This window comes from Podarcis gaigeae (genome assembly GCF_964106915.1).
Source record: "Podarcis gaigeae genome assembly, chromosome: 5".
Lineage (NCBI taxonomy): Eukaryota > Metazoa > Chordata > Lepidosauria > Squamata > Lacertidae > Podarcis > Podarcis gaigeae.
In genome coordinates, this window is record NC_139681.1 from 17,439,539 (window position 1) to 17,447,352 (window position 7,814).

Sequence of the window (7,814 nt, forward strand, 5' to 3'; positions counted from 1 at the left end):
AGAAGAGTGGAAAACGTTTATTAAATACCGTATTTTTCACTCTATAGGACACACTTTTCCCCCTCCAAAAATTAAGGGGGAATGTGTGTGCGTCCTGTGGAGTGAATACAGGCTCCTTGGCTTCAGCGATAGCAACGTGAAGCCTCCGAAGCACAGAGGGAGCGCTCCCTCCGCGCTCCGGAGGCTTGGCGATGCTTTCGCTGAAGCCTGGAGAGCGAGAGGGGTCTTCAGGGATGGCCAGCCGCCTGAAGCCTTCGGAGCGCAGTGTGAGTTCCCGCTGCGCTCCGAAGGCTTCAGGTTCAGCAAAAGGAACCAAAGCCTGCAGAGCGCAGTGGGTACTCTCGCTGCGCTCTGAAGGCTTCAGGGATAGCACTCCAAAGGCTTCAGGTTCCTTTCGCTGAAGCTGGGAGAACAAGACTCTCCTGGCTTCAGCAGAGCGGGAGAGCTGTGCAGCGCCCCTTCAGCCAAGCGGGAGGAGAAATGGAAGGGGCTCCGTTTCTCCTGCTGCTTTGCTGAAGGGGCGCTGAGCAGAGAGGGGGAGGTTTTTTTCTTCTTGTTCTCCCCTTCTAAAACAAGGTGTGTCCTATGGTCTGGTGCGTCCTATAGAGCGAGAAATACGGTATATGGGAAATGACCGTACACAACTGAAAACGTTGGCGGCATTAAGATAAATTCAGCAGTGTAATTAATGTTTGGTGTAAAAAAGGAAAACTGACTTGGTTATAGTAAAATATGCAAGAATGGACGGTATGTAAAACAAATCACAGAAAGCGAAGAAGGGAAGGCATTGGATATCGAGTTTCTAAAATGTTTATTTCAAATGGTAAAAAAAAATTGAAGTGTGTGTGAAGCTTTATCTTGGTTGATACTCCACAACATCTTTTTCAGAGCTGCAGTCCTTCCAAATATAACAGAAGCCTTGAGAATGTGGTTATCTGGCACTGCTGTGACCCCCTCCTTTGTTCCTTGCTCCCTTCTTCCCCTGCTTCTCCAGTCTACTTAAAGCGTTCCTGCTGAAGTAATCATCCACCCTCGTCTCTTGTAGGCGCACACCTTTACCCATCTTGAACTTGGTTTACTGCTCATCTCCCTGCTTACATCATCTGCTTGGCTGCTCTCAACCCACACACAGAGTGTGCCGCTTCTTTAAAAAAATATAAATTTATTTCTTTGGTTTTCAGATTAATGTTTTACAATTACATATCCAATGTACAACATAAAAACAAGATTCCAAAGAATCTCTGGGACTTCTCCCCTTTGTGAGTCCTATTGTTAATCATTTTTCCCTGCATCTTTTATGATCATCCAAATCTTTTACATCTCCATTATGTCCAAAACTCATCATTAAACTACAAATGTAATTCTAATCCTGCTAACAGATTTACCGGTAGCTGTTTACAATGGTTTTTAAGATAAATTGTAAATTTTCCTCATTCCTTATTAAAATTTTGGTCTTCCTGATTTCTGATTCTTCCGGTCATTTTTGCCATTTTGGCATAATCCATCAACTTAATCTGCCATTCTTCTCTGGTTGGGTCTTTGTCTTCTTTCCATCTCTGGGCCAATAACATCCACACAGCCAGATAAAGAGTGTGCTGCTTCACTTTGTTCCACCCCACTTCTCAGCATGGGACAATGCCCCCCCTCAATACACACAAACACAAACACCAGTTGGGAATTCAGCCCGGACACTGAGGTCCAGCTCTGAGGGCCTTCTGGTGGTTCCCTCCCTGTGAGAAGTGAAGTTACAGGGAACCAGGCAGAGGGCCTTCTCGGTAGTGGCGCCCACCCTGCGAAATGTCCTCCCATCAGGTGTCAAGGAAATAAACAACTATCTGACTTTTAGAAGACATCTGAAGGCAACCCTGTTTAGGGAAGTTTTTAATGTTTGGTGTTTTATTGTGTTTTTAATTCTGTTGGGAGCCACCCAACAGGTGGGCGGGGTATAAATAAATTATTATTATTATTATTATTATTATTATTATTATTATTATTATTATTTCCTCATGTCAGCAATGTGAAAGGATACCACAGCCGGATAAAGAATGGAGACAGTGAGAAATTCATTGCGCTCATCCATTAGCCAGAAATGACAATGCCCTGAACTCAAGGAGCTGTCGTACGTGTCCATCATGTGATATCTCTACGTAATCATTGTACCTTAAAAATAAGGAGCTGAATGTGAGAACTAACCCTGTTGAAGTGTGTTGCAGTTTAGGTGCCTTCAGACACCTCTGTATGATGGATTCATCCTGATTTGCTTATGGGGAGGTTAGATGACATTGCATCAGAGCAAATATTATCCCACAAAAAGCCTACCTTTTTGGAAGTAGACTTGTTGTACAAGAACTCCCAGTCAGCTATGGCGCCATCTGTCCTCCACATTCAAAGCAGAACTGTACCATTTTTTAAACAATTGTGACTTTCCCCAAATAATCCTGGGAAATGTTGTTTGTTAAGGGTGCTAGGAGGTGCCTTTTCCCCTCGCAGAGTTACAGTTCACAGAGTTCCATGGGAAAAGAGGGATTGGCTGTTAAACCACTGTGAGAATTCTAGCTCTGTGACGGAAATAAAGGTCTCCTAGCAACTCAGCACCTTTAACAAACTACCCTTCCCAGGTTTATTTAAGGGAAGCCGTGACTGTTTCAAGTGGTGTATTGTTTTAAGTATCTAACAAATTCATTTAATTTTTCTCCCACCTCCAAATCCCTTAATTTCCTGTCTGTAAAACTGAGGCAGTCTTTCTGCAAATATTCAAATATGTGCAAATGCTGATTGTTTAACCTTTAAAGCCCTAAATGGCTTCAGTGCTGTATACCTGAAGGAGCATCTCTACCCACATCATTCAATCCAGAAACTGAGGCTCTGAGGGCCTTCTGGTGGTTCCCTCATTGTGAGAAGTGAAATATAGGGAACCAGGCAGAGGGCCTTCTCAGTAGTGGCACCCACCCTGTGGAATGCCCTCCTGTCAGATGTCAAAGAGATAAATAATTCTATGATCTTCAGTAGACATCTGAAAGCAGCCCTGTATCAGGAAGCTTTTAATATGTGATCTTCTCTTGAGTTTTTGTATATTGTGTTGGAAGCCGCCCAGTCAGATGGGCGGGGTACAAATTATCATTATCATTAGTTTCATTAGTATATTATATCATACTTCAATATTAGATATTTGTCTGTTGATATGTGACAATAATAACTGACCTGTAGATTATAATAATCAAAATGCTCATTTCTCCACATTTTCATAACAGTTTTTGATACATCTTTTAAAACGTCTGTGTGAAAATTCGCCTGCCTTTTAGTGCAAATTTATCTGCGTAGGCCAGGGGTCAGCAAACCTTTTCAGCAGGGGGCTGGTCCACTGTCCCTCAGACCTTGTGGAGGGTCGGACTATATTTTGGGGGGGAAATATGAACGAATTCCTATGCCGCACAAATAACCCAGAGATGCATTTTAAATAAAAGCACACATTCTACTCATGTAAAAACACCAGGCAGGGCCCACAAATAACCCAGAGATGCATTTTTTTTAAAAAGGACACATTTACTTGTGTAAAAACACACTGATTCCCGGACCGTCCGCAGGCTGGATTCAGAAGGCAATTGGGCTGGATACAGCCCCCGGGCCTTAGTTTGTCTACCCATGGCATAGGCACATTGTAGTCTGCAATTTCCCTTCCCATGTACATTTTTGCAAAGCCATTTCCCCGAATGTAATGCATCCTTGTGTTATTTTCACTAATATATGTATTCATCCTGGTATATACCTCTTTGTACACATTGTTTGGCAGGAGAACTGCACTGCAAAATTCAGAGAAATGTGAATTTCAAAGGATGGCTGTGTTTCGGTCTGTGTAATATTTCAGAAAGTGAAAATTTGATAAGTTCACATTTATATGTGAACGGAATTGAGTTTCTCTCCCAATCCTACTCAAAAGTAAGTCCCTCCAAATAGAAGACGCCTTCATCCCGGTATGGTTCCCCTTTATCACATACATAACAGCCCAACAAGAGAAGAACAAGAAACCGCCAACAGCAGACAAATCAATCTGGCTAACCTGATCCAAAAAACACACACACACACACATACCTCACTCTCACACAAAAACAAATCTCACTACAGCCAACCAAAGACAACCAACAACACCCTACGCCACTCCCAACCTCTCTCACCACCAAGGAAATACAACAAGCGAATATTAAGAGAACCCACACGTGACAATGACACAAAACTCCACACATACACTAAGCAGAAGAGGAGTATTGCCACCCAACACCATTCACCATTTCCCCCCTTCCCCTCTTTCCCCTTCTTTTCTTCCTAACCTAACACTGTATGCAACATTAATGAAACTGATCTGTAGAAAACACAACTTGAAAAAAGAGACAATGCATGTATTTTTGTAAACTCAGAAATCTTTACTAAAAATATATTTTAAAGAAAATTAAGTCCCTCTGAATTCAACAGGACTTGCCTTTCTAGGACATATGCTTGGGATTGCAGCAAATGACATGAATGGTGCGCATCTGAGAGAGCTTTGTAACTGTGGCCCTGCTTTGCCTAGGGCTGCCTCTGAGCAATTTGCGTTTACTTCTTCCCAACGTTTATTTGGAACGGTCTCTTTTGTTACAGCCCTCCCCTTCTTGGAGTGACTCCGCTTTAAATCTCATTCACAGTCCTCCTTCAGTGGGTTGTACAATTAGCTTGGTCAAGTGAGCTGCAGCTTGCTAATCAATAGGAGTTGAAATGGATGGCAAAGGCATGGCTTTGTTGGACTATAAATTGTTTGCAAGCTCTCGACAGTGTCTTTGCCGGGGAAACTCTATGCCTTTTATTTGATCTGGTTTTGGTCAGCATCTTGAGCCCCATGGCTAAGTGCACTTTATTTTCTTTAAACAGATGTTTTATCTGTCACACATAATGCCTATTGGATTAGGTAATTCCAGGTGATCATGTCAGCTTGTCCTACATAATCCTTTACAGGAAAGGCAACCTAATCAGAATTACTGAGTCAATCCAGGAAATGCATTTGTCTTCCTTTCATTGTCATATTTTTGCTGTCATGGAAAATCATTTATCACCATAAACTATGTGCTTGAATCCTTCTGCTGCATGATATATCACGTTAATTTTATATTGGCTAACTCCTGGTTCTTTCACTCTGAAATCAAAAGGGGGGGGGCATTCTATTTTATTTTTTTTACAGACAGAAATATAGCCTCCTCAAAGTCCCCCCTCCGAACTGCAGCAAACCTTTTTTTTCGTAGCCATATGCTGCTGTTGAAATTTGCACTGTAGCAGCAATTAATTCATTGTGCTAGGCCAGTGATTTTCATACCCAAAAGCTGTGGGTCTGATGCTTCTGAGAGCTGAGCCAGCCATGGAGGGGGGGGGCAAACACATTTGCCTGCTGAAGGGTCCACTCTATTTACGTACAAAGTGGAGGATGGGGTGTTTGGGTGGGGATGGAGTATAGAAACGTCCTCCTCTCCTGCCTTATATTAACCTTCCTGTGCTCTGCTGTTTCAAGTCTCTTTTCTCCCAAACCAGCAATGGACTAAGGGAGGTATGGGCCTGCGAAGTGGGGCTCGGGTCACATCATTCATGCATCCCCTTTTGACAGCATTCAGAGCAGGGAGATGTGTGGTACTGGATGTAGGACAAACCAGGCAAGAGGAATCAGACAATTGTGCCCTATGTAGAGGTGTAGTAAAGCAACATTCTCCATTCCGCCCCATGGACACCGCAGTTAGTGCTGCAGTGAATCTTACACCCCAAACTACATTTTCTGTCTCACTGTCCACTATGGCAAAATGATGTCAATTTTGTAAGTTGCACAGTCATTATGTTATTCTACCCCGTTCATTTCAGTGCAAAGGAAATGCCGTGCAAAGGACGGTGGGGGTAGCTTCGTTGCTTAGAGCGTGGTGCTGATAACGCCAAGTTTGCAGGTTCGATCCCCAGATGGGACAGCTGCATATTCCTGCATTGCAGGGCATTGGACTAGATCAGAGCTTTCCAAATTTTTCATGTTGGTGACACACTTTTAAGACATGCATCATTTCGCAACCCATTAATTCAGTTTTGCATCATTTTGTGACCCAGTAATTCAGTTTTGCATTATTTCGTGACACAGTAATTCAGTTTTACGAGCAAACCAGAGGTTAAACTAACCCCTTACAAGAAATACAGACACATATTACACCACACACCTACAAACTGCAGCCGACACACTAAAATGTCACGACACACAGTTTGGAAAGCTCTACACTAGATGAACCCCAGGGTCCTTTATAACTCTACAATTATATGGTTCCATGATATCATTTGCAGACTGAAAACAACAACAGTGAATACTGATTGTATTGATGAATTGATTTCTATTCCATACATGAGACAAATAAGAAAACATGGGTGAAATATACTCTTTATTGCACCTCTTAAAACAGTGAATGAATTTCCCCCAAAACCTCTGGCTTTATATACATTATTTACATGATGGGTTCCATCTGATTGGCTGATTCTGCATCACTCCTGAAGCCTGATTGGGCTGCTCCTGCAGGCCATCAGGTTGTTGCATTCTAGGATCTTACCTGCCTATTGTTCTAGGATCCAAACTTAGTACTTAACAATGGGAAATTTCTGCTCCCTGTTTTTGTTGGAATTCTCTGGCATCCCTAATCCTGCTATTGTCCTTCCTCCAGACTTAGTGATCCTCACTGGACTATTTGTAATCTATCAGATCCACTGTTGTAGTTACTGAATCATGTTGGTGAATGGATAGACATTTGCCAGGCAGGATTCATACTGGACTACTAGGAGGGCCTGGTGCAGATGGTAACCTGGTGACAGGGACTGGACTGAAGAGGAATGGTGGAGACCGCCCCGCCTTCTCCTGAACCTTCCTGAAAGGAGGAGGACAGTATAGATTTACAACGGTAGTTTGCAGAAGGTCATGACTTTGAGACAGAAGAAGGACAAAGCTGGGAGATAATGGAAGAAGGGGAGTGGGGAGCAGCAGTCAGAACAGCTGACTGACAGAACAGCTTTCTCATTAGAAAGCATTCCAGACCCCCCTTCTCCTAGGACCAGAAGGGCAGTGAAAGTAGGAGAGCAGAAAGTGAATACAGTGGTACCTCAGGTTACATACGCTTCAGGTTACATACGCTTCAGGTTACAGACTCCGCTAACCCAGAAATAGTGCTTCAGGTTAAGAACTTTGCTTCAGGATGAGAATAGAAATCGCGCTCCGGCGGTGCGGCGGCAGCAGGAGGCCCCATTAGCTAAAGTGGTGCTTCAGGTTAAGAACAGTTTCAGGTTAAGAACGGACCTCCGGAACGAATTAAGTACTTAACCCGAGGTACCACTATAGACGTAGGGCCTTACACAACCACCACAAAAGGGGTGGAGCTTCTGACGACTAAGAGTAAAGTGGTGGAGGGGAGATTACTCAGAGTAACGCCATTATCCTAGAGAAGGCATCCTCCATCTCTCTCTGTGAATATTGGATAAAATACCTTGGTAAGAGCTTCTTGTATTTCCATTACTGGCAACCTGCCGTGAGGGAGGAGGATCAGATTCCCTGAAGTCTGACACCTAGTTGGATTAAGGAGCAGGAGCAGACAGATTTAGCCTCCCTCAGAGCTGCCTGCCACAGTTCTTGCTAGAACATCAACATGAATATCATGCAAAAGCTTGGTCACTGTGCCATGCCTTTCCATCTCCCTTCCAAGTTCCCTGTCCGACAACCTTCTAATTTTAAATGTATTTACCTAGTGTTTCTGCTGCCTAACAGCCTTAGTTCCTCAGCTTGC